Source organism: Dendrobates tinctorius, unplaced genomic scaffold (assembly GCF_039654945.1).
Source record: "Dendrobates tinctorius isolate UK_male_01 unplaced genomic scaffold, ASM3965494v1 ptg000039l, whole genome shotgun sequence".
In the NCBI taxonomy this organism is placed as follows: domain Eukaryota; kingdom Metazoa; phylum Chordata; class Amphibia; order Anura; family Dendrobatidae; genus Dendrobates; species Dendrobates tinctorius.
The window spans coordinates 12672691-12681204 of NW_027361707.1; positions in this window are offsets into that span (position 1 = coordinate 12672691).

The window sequence follows — 8514 nt, forward strand, 5'->3', positions numbered from 1 at the left end:
AAGGAAGTTTGTTACATACAGACCATGGATTCCAGAGGGCACAATTAAAAGAAGGAGATGAGGGAGTGCAATTAATATTAATAAGGTTAGTAAGGTTTCGATGTGAGGTGGGGTAGGGATTGAGGATGGGGGATAGTGGACCAGGGTTGGGGGAGATGTCCCCTGAAATCAGTAGGAGTTGGAAGATAAAGAGCAAATAGTTATTGGAATTGTAAGAAATGTTTTCGTGTGATGTGTTTGGGCAAGGTAGATTGAGGTTTTTCAGGAAGGTGAGAAGTGCATGGAAGCTGTACATGGGAGAGGGAAGTATAGAGGGGCTGATGTGTATGAGTCATGATGGAGGGGGGATGGGGCGGTGAATGTGGATGGCAAGGGAACACAGGAAGATAGAAATAAAGCACATGGTTAAAAGGGAGTGCAAAATGTGGGTTGCCTGACTCCTGTCCTGACTAACTGCTATGAAATTACTGCTTTTTCTTCATGCTTAGCTTCTGAGATGCTTTGCTTATGGGATGCTTGCTACCCCACACATGCGTGCACCCCTTAGAATGTTTCTATGTATATAGCCCACACTACAAGATCAGGAGAGATGGATTGTGGGAGCTGGTTTGGGATAATTTGGCAGGTGGGGCCAGCACACCAGGGGGCGGTTAGATGATCAAAGACATTGGGCCTGGCTACATCTATTTGCTATAACACCTTCCACCAGATAACATCTAGACTGACCCCAGTCATGGATATACAACAGTGAGTATTAAGTACAATGCAACAAATGAATGATACCAATGATTTAGCAGGCACATTAAGATATATTGCTAGATGGTAAAGCGGCAGATGACAGACAGCAGACAGCAAGCAGAGATGGATACCATTACAGGCTGCTTGCTGATATAGAATAGAGTGAACACATGCAGGAGTTGAATCAGTGCAGCAGTTGAATGATCTGATTACCTGTATGAAGAGAATAGAGATGTGTTATATTCTGCCATGGAATAACTGCTTTTTCTTGATCTTAGCTTCTTAGGTGCTTTGCTTATGGGATGCGTGCTACCCCACAAATGCGTCTTTATATATACAGTGGGGCAAAAAAGTATTTAGTCAGTCAGCAATAGTGCAAGTTCCACCACTTAAAAAGATGAGAGGCGTCTGTAATTTACATTATAGGTAGACCTCAACTATGGGAGACAAACTGAGAAAAAAAAATCCAGAAAATCACATTGTCTGTTTTTTTTTCATTTTATTTGCATATTATGGTGGAAAATAAGTATTTGGTCAGAAACAAAATTTCATCTCAATACTTTGTGATATATCCTTTGTTGGCAATGACAGAGGTCAAACGTTTTCTGTAAGTCTTCACAAGGTTGCCACACACTGTTGTTGGTATGTTGGCCCATTCCTCCATGCAGATCTCCTCTAGAGCAGTGATGTTTTTGGCTTTTCGCTTGGCAACACGGACTTTCAACTCCCTCCAAAGGTTTTCTATAGGGTTGAGATCTGGAGACTGGCTAGGCCACTCCAGGACCTTGAAATGCTTCTTACGAAGCCACTCCTTCGTTGCCCTGGCGGTGTGCTTTGGATCATTGTCATGTTGAAAGACCCAGCCACATTTCATATTCAATGCCCTTGCTGATGGAAGGAGGTTTGCACTCAAAATCTCACGATACATGGCCCCATTCATTCTTTCATGTACCCGGATCAGTCGTCCTGGCCCCTTTGCAGAGAAACAGCCCCAAAGCATGATGTTTCCACCACCATGCTTTACAGTAGGTATGGTGTTTGATGGATGCAACTCAGTATTCTTTTTCCTCCAAACACGACAAGTTGTGTTTCTACCAAACAGTTCCAGTTTGGTTTCATCAGACCATAGGACATTCTCCCAAAACTCCTCTGGATCATCCAAATGCTCTCTAGCAAACTTCAGACGGGCCCGGACATGTACAGGCTTAAGCAGTGGGACACGTCTGGCACTGCAGGATCTGAGTCCATGGTGGCGTAGTGTGTTACTTATGGTAGGCCTTGTTACATTGGTCCCAGCTCTCTGCAGTTCATTCACTAGGTCCCCCCGCGTGGTTCTGGGATTTTTGCTCGCCGTTCTTGTGATCATTCTGACCCCACGGGGTGGGATTTTGCGTGGACCACCAGATCGAGGGAGATTATCAGTGGTCTTGTATGTCTTCCATTTTCTAATTATTGCTCCCACAGTTGATTTCTTCACTCCAAGCTGGTTGGCTATTGCAGATTCAGTCTTCCCAGCCTGGTGCAGGGCTACAATTTTGTTTCTGGTGTCCTTTGACAGCTCTTTGGTCTTCACCATAGTGGAGTTTGGAGTCAGACTGTTTGAGGGTGTGCACAGGTGTCTTTTTATACTGATAACAAGTTTAAACAGGTGCCATTACTACAGGTAATGAGTGGAGGAAAGAGGAGACTCTTAAAGAAGAAGTTACAGGTCTGTGAGAGCCAGAAATCTTGATTGCTTGATTCTGACCAAATACTTATTTTCCACCATAATATGCAAATAAAATGAAAAAAAAACAGACAATGTGATTTTCTGGATTTTTTTTTCTCAGTTTGTCTCCCATAGTTGAGGTCTACCTATGATGTAAATTACAGACGCCTCTCATCTTTTTAAGTGGTGGAACTTGCACTATTGCTGACTGACTAAATACTTTTTTGCCCCACTGTATATATAGATTTACCTAGGCAATGTTCACACATGGCAGTTATGGAGTCCAGATTTGCTGAGAAAAATCTGCAGGAAATTACAGTAGCAGATTGTAGCAAATTTCGATGTCGATTTGCCGCAGATCAACAGAAAAATCGAAAGAGGAATTTTTTTTCCCAAGAAAGCCCTAAACTGTTCCACAATAAGCACAGGGACACGATATATTCAGTGGGGCTATGTACATGTCTACATTTTTTAGGAGGCCAATGGACATTTTTAAAATAAAAAAAAAAACACAGACATGTTGCATTTCTGATTTGATCATGTCTTACTCTGGTCAACATCACCAAATGGATGCAGTAACCACCAATCGACCAAACCACTACACAACAGCTCTATCTTCACCTACTGTATCTTCACCCATCCCTTGTAGACTGTGAGCCCTCACGGGCAGGGTCCTCTTTCCTCCTGTACCAGTCGGTGACTTATGTTTTTAAGATTACTGTACTTGTTTTTTATTATGCATACCCCTTTTCACATGTAAAGTGTCATGTAATAAATGGTGCTATAATAATAAATAATAATAACTAACTCAACATAAAAGAAAGTGGGCGGCACCGCTGTTACCGTGCTTAAACTGGTGGTATATGGCTGGCAGAAGGGGTACACCAAAACTCCCGGGTGCTTGACCTCGTAGTGATCAAATCTTGACTTTCATGAAGAGAAAACATTGCACTCAACAGGATAAACTTTTTGCTACTTTATTGACACATGAAATCCATGTCAGGTCGGGGTGGTCACAAAAAGAGTGCGAATAGGCTTACAACGGCCGTAGAAGCGCGACCCGTAGAAGCTCTTTGATAGCGCGAAACGGCCGTTGTCAGCCTATTCACACTCTTTTTGTGACCACCCCGACCTGACATGGATTTCATGTGTCAATAAAGTAGCAAAAAATTTATCCCGATTAGTGCGACGTTTTCTCTTCATGAAAATCAAGATAATGATAATAACGTCCATTTTTGAAGAAAAGGTGGCATCACCATTATGTATACCGAAAATCTCCTTTTGGTTCTCCTTCCATTTTTTTTAGACATGGGCATGGGAATTAGGCCCTACATAGGTGCTTCTGTAAATCCCATTAAACTTTAGCTAAACGGTGTAGAAGAAGGCTGCCGACTGGCCATCCATGTACACTGCAAAGCTGAGTTACTGCATCTATGGGTAACAATCGTGATTTCTATAGGTGTCTGATTATTTGTCCATTTCCTGAAACCCCATCTTTTGCACAGATGCTGAATGGTATCTGAACCTTTTTAGCACATGCGCTGATACAGGTAGCAGATAATCCAGTGTCTGCAACGTGTTCTGCAAATCCTCAGTTACTGTTCAGCGCCCAGACGTGGCAACCATGGCTCTAAAGTGGTTATACAAACATATGATGAAAGGGATGTACTGTAATACGCCATACAATAATCTCAAAGGTCCCTGTACTCTTATCAAGACACAGAAGTACCTAAAATTGCTCAGTTAAGACCAAATAAATAAAACATGAATACAAATGGAAGAATTTTATTAAAAAAGCACTCCCAGCAAAGTTTTTTCCTCGTAATATATTCCAATTATCATATTATATAGCACTGTATACTTACTACTGCTCATTTTGCCTTAAATTCCTCTCTTCAACTCCTGTCCCAGCTGCTCCCTTCTCTTTCCTGCCAGGGACTTTTGCATTGGTTACTCACGCAGGGAAAATTGACCTCCTGTTTCTACATAGTTTATAATCACGTGATTTCATAGCCAGAATGGAAAAAATAAAAATTAACTGTGAAGAAAAGCAAAATGAGCAATTGTAAGTGAACAGTTCTATATAATATGATGACTGCAATATATTAAGAGGATAAAAACCTTGATGGGAGAAGGAGGAGTGATTAATAAAATGCTTCAAATTGCTGGACAGAGTGGACAGAGACAGATGAAAAAAAAGATATGACGATATGACAATTAAAAAATCATGAGAGGTGCAGAAACACGGCTCAATAAATAGAAGGGTATGTATACTGTATGTGTACAGTGTATACTGACAATTGATAGAAATGATAGACATTCATGGTACATGGTGCAGTAAAATAGTTCATTAAGTAGATGCTTAAAAAACTATCAAATTTATTCTAAATTAAATATATAAATAAATGGGAGTGTGGAGACACGGGGGTCAGTGGGTGCTCTCGTCCACCGGCCTGGCTGTCTTTAGAAAGACCACATGGACCACTGAACACCCCTACTCCTTTCCTGTGGGCATAATACTACTCAGACAACAGAGGGTGAAGGAAAAACAGTGTGGCAATACTTTATTGAACCACCAAACAGACAATAACATATAGAACAGTCCCAGCAAAATACCCAAGATGGTGCAAAATTGCAGAGTCTCACCCATCCACTGACTCGCCGGGATTAGAGCAGCCGCGACTTCGGGGCTTACAAGGCTGACTACCCCCACCAGTGGCACCCCACTTTTGGCATACACCCACAGAGAAGAGGTAACAACAAGCTTAGGAAGCTGACAATCCATTGAGGCATGTGGCCAAGAGACCGGAGCCTGTCCTCCAAAGATAGAAGACAACAACCTGTAGAAGCTGATATAAGAGGTAAACAGCAGCCATTCAACAATCCACAAACATCAACTCAAGAGTCAATGTTCAGATTCCTACGAACAATAGTCTATGTTTTTTGACCTACTGAAAAAATATATCTGGCATAATTAAGATTAAATGGTGTGTCGTCACAGGGAGCTAAAATAAACCTCAAAAAAATTACATAATATAGTAAGCAACATATTTGATGAACTTCACAAAAAGAAACAATATAAATAGATTCCGACACCACAGAATAAATTAGAAATGGGCCAGAGTTTGTTTATTCTTTATTTATTTAATTTACCTGCTTATATAGCACCTTTAATTTCACAAAGTGCTTTACAGACATCACCACTGTCCTTAATGGGGCTGACAATCTAAATTTCCTATCAGTATTCAAAAATAGGGAGAACTTACAAATTCCTCGCAGATGTTGTCCTTGGTAGGATGTCTACAAAGTACCACAACGCTGTAAGGCTAGAATGATAACCATTGAGGCAGTAAACCAATACAGATCCAGAGTCTTCATGTGGTTAAGAGCACTGGGTGGCCTCTACCTCACACATCAACGCATATTTCGCAAATGCTTCTTCAGGAAGTCCATACATGGGCAGCTGAGGGCCTTCTGCTGAGCAGCTACAGTAAACTATGATGAGAAGCCCAGATATATGTATCATATAAAACAGTTTAGAAAGTTTTTATAATGTTGCCAATGCTACATTTATAAATAACATAATATTCCAATACTTGGTGTGGATTACTGGGAATGTCTAGTGGATTTGACTTTAAATTATAGAAGAGAAATAGCGTGTTTGTTCTTTGATTCTTACATCCTCTGGGAAGTTATAAAATCCAGCCTCGCCCCCTGGAAACCATGGTATGGTAAAATAATTGCATACAGATCACTTTCACTGTATGACAGTGTATAATGTCACTGTCATAGCTTACCGTATATAGGAAATTTGCTGGAGATGCCAAGGAAAATTTTGCTTTCACTGATGATAATGTGAATACTCTTCCCCAGTCTATGCAGCAAAGCTGACAAGTCAGATAGCAAAAACAAGAAGTATCAGCTTAGTGGTTAAGCTGATGTCGGTTTAAAGGAGCTTGAGTTACTTGACATCAACATAACAATCAGTGAGAGGAGTCGTAGGCATTTACTGCTTTAAATGCTGGATAATTTACTGGTAGTCATAATAAAGTAAATATTGTGGCTGAACCTCACCCAAAATAAAGCAAACCGAGCTAATGTGCTTTTCATGAAAAGATCAGGGTGGCTCTAGAAAATATATTGGATAAATTGATGTAGAAACATCAACAAGACAGAATTATTTTTTTTTTTTAAATTCTATAAAGTTATAGCGTACATTTTGTTAAAATATCACAATCACCTTTTAGATGCTGCCTTTTCCACCTACAATATTTGGGATGCTGCCACTGTAAAAGCTGGGTTGGCATTAAGTGGATAATTTCTCAATTATACAACCCCTGGCAAAAATTATGGAATCACCGGCCTTGCAGGATGTTCATTCAGTTGTTCAATTTTGTCAAAAAAAAGCAGATCACAGACATGACACAAAGCTAAAGTCAATTCAAATGGGAACTTTCTGGCTTTAAGAAACACTAAAAGAAATCAAGAACAAAAAATGTGGTAGTCAGTAGAGTTGAGCGATACCGTCCGATACTTCAAAGTATCGGATCGGAATGGATCGGCCGATCTTAAAAAAAAGTATCGGTATCGCCGATTCCGATACCGGAAGTCCCATTCAAGTCTATGGGACTTCCGGTATCGGAATAAGAAAAATCCTGTTTTTCCCTTGTACAGCCTCTCTGGGGTCTGTACGGGCCTTTCGGGGGGCTGTGCCGGCCTGCCAGGGGGTCTGTACAGGCTCCGGTGGTCTGTGCCGGCCTGCCGGGGGGCTGTGCAGGCTCCGGGGGCTGTGCCGGCCTGCCGGGGGGCTGTGCCGGCCTGCCGGGGGGCTGTGCAGGCCTGCCGGGGGGCTGTGCCGGCCTGCCGGGGGGCTGTGCAGGCTCCGGGGGGCTGTGCCGGCCTGCCGGGGGGCTGTGCAGGCTTCGGGGGTCTGTGCAGGCATCGTCCGATGGGACTACAAGTCCCATCGGGCGATGCCTGCTACCATGACAGTGATTGACACATTAGCCAATGATGGGACAGTAGTAGTCCCATCATCCGGCTAATGTGTTGAATGTAAAAAAAAAAAAAAAATTACATGCTACATACATGCTACATACATACAACATGCATACTACATACATGCTACATTCATACTACATACTACATACATGCTACATTCATACTACATATATACTACATGCAACATACATACTACATATATACTACATGCATGCAACATGCATACTACATATATACTACATGCAACATACATACTACATATATACTACATGCAACATACATACTACATATATACTACATGCATGCAACATGCATACTACATATATACTACATGCTACATACATACTACATATATACTACATACATACTACATGCTACATACACTCACTGGCCACTTTATTAGGTACACCATGCTAGTAAGGGGTTGGACCCCCTTTTGCCTTCAGAACTGCCTCAATTCTTCGTGGCAGAGATTCAACAAGGTGCTGGAAGCATTCCTCAGAGATTTTGGACCATATTGACATGATGGCATCACACAGTTGGCGCAGATTTGTCGGCTGCACATCCCTGATGCGAATCTCCCGTTCCACCACATCCCAAAGATGCTCTATTGGATTGAGATCTGGTGACTGAGGAGGCCATTTGAGTACAGTAAACTCATTGTCATGTTCAAGAAACCAATCTGAGATGATTCGAGCTTTATGACATGGCGCATTATCCTGCTGAAAGTAGCCATCAGATGTTGGGTACATTGTGGTCATAAAGGGATGGACATGGTCAGCAACAATACTCAGGTAGGCTGTGGCGTTGCAACGATGCTCAATTGGTACCAAGGGGCCCAAAGAGTGCCCAGAAAAAATTCCCCACACCATGACACCACCACCACCAGCCTGAACCGTTGATACAAGGCAGGATGGATCCATGCTTTCATGTTGTTTACGCCAAATTCTGACCCTACCATCCGAATGTCGCAGCAGAAATCGAGACTCATCAGACCAGGCAACGTTTTTCCAATCTTCTACTGTCCAATTTCGATGAGCTTGTGCAAATTGTAGCCTCAGTTTCCT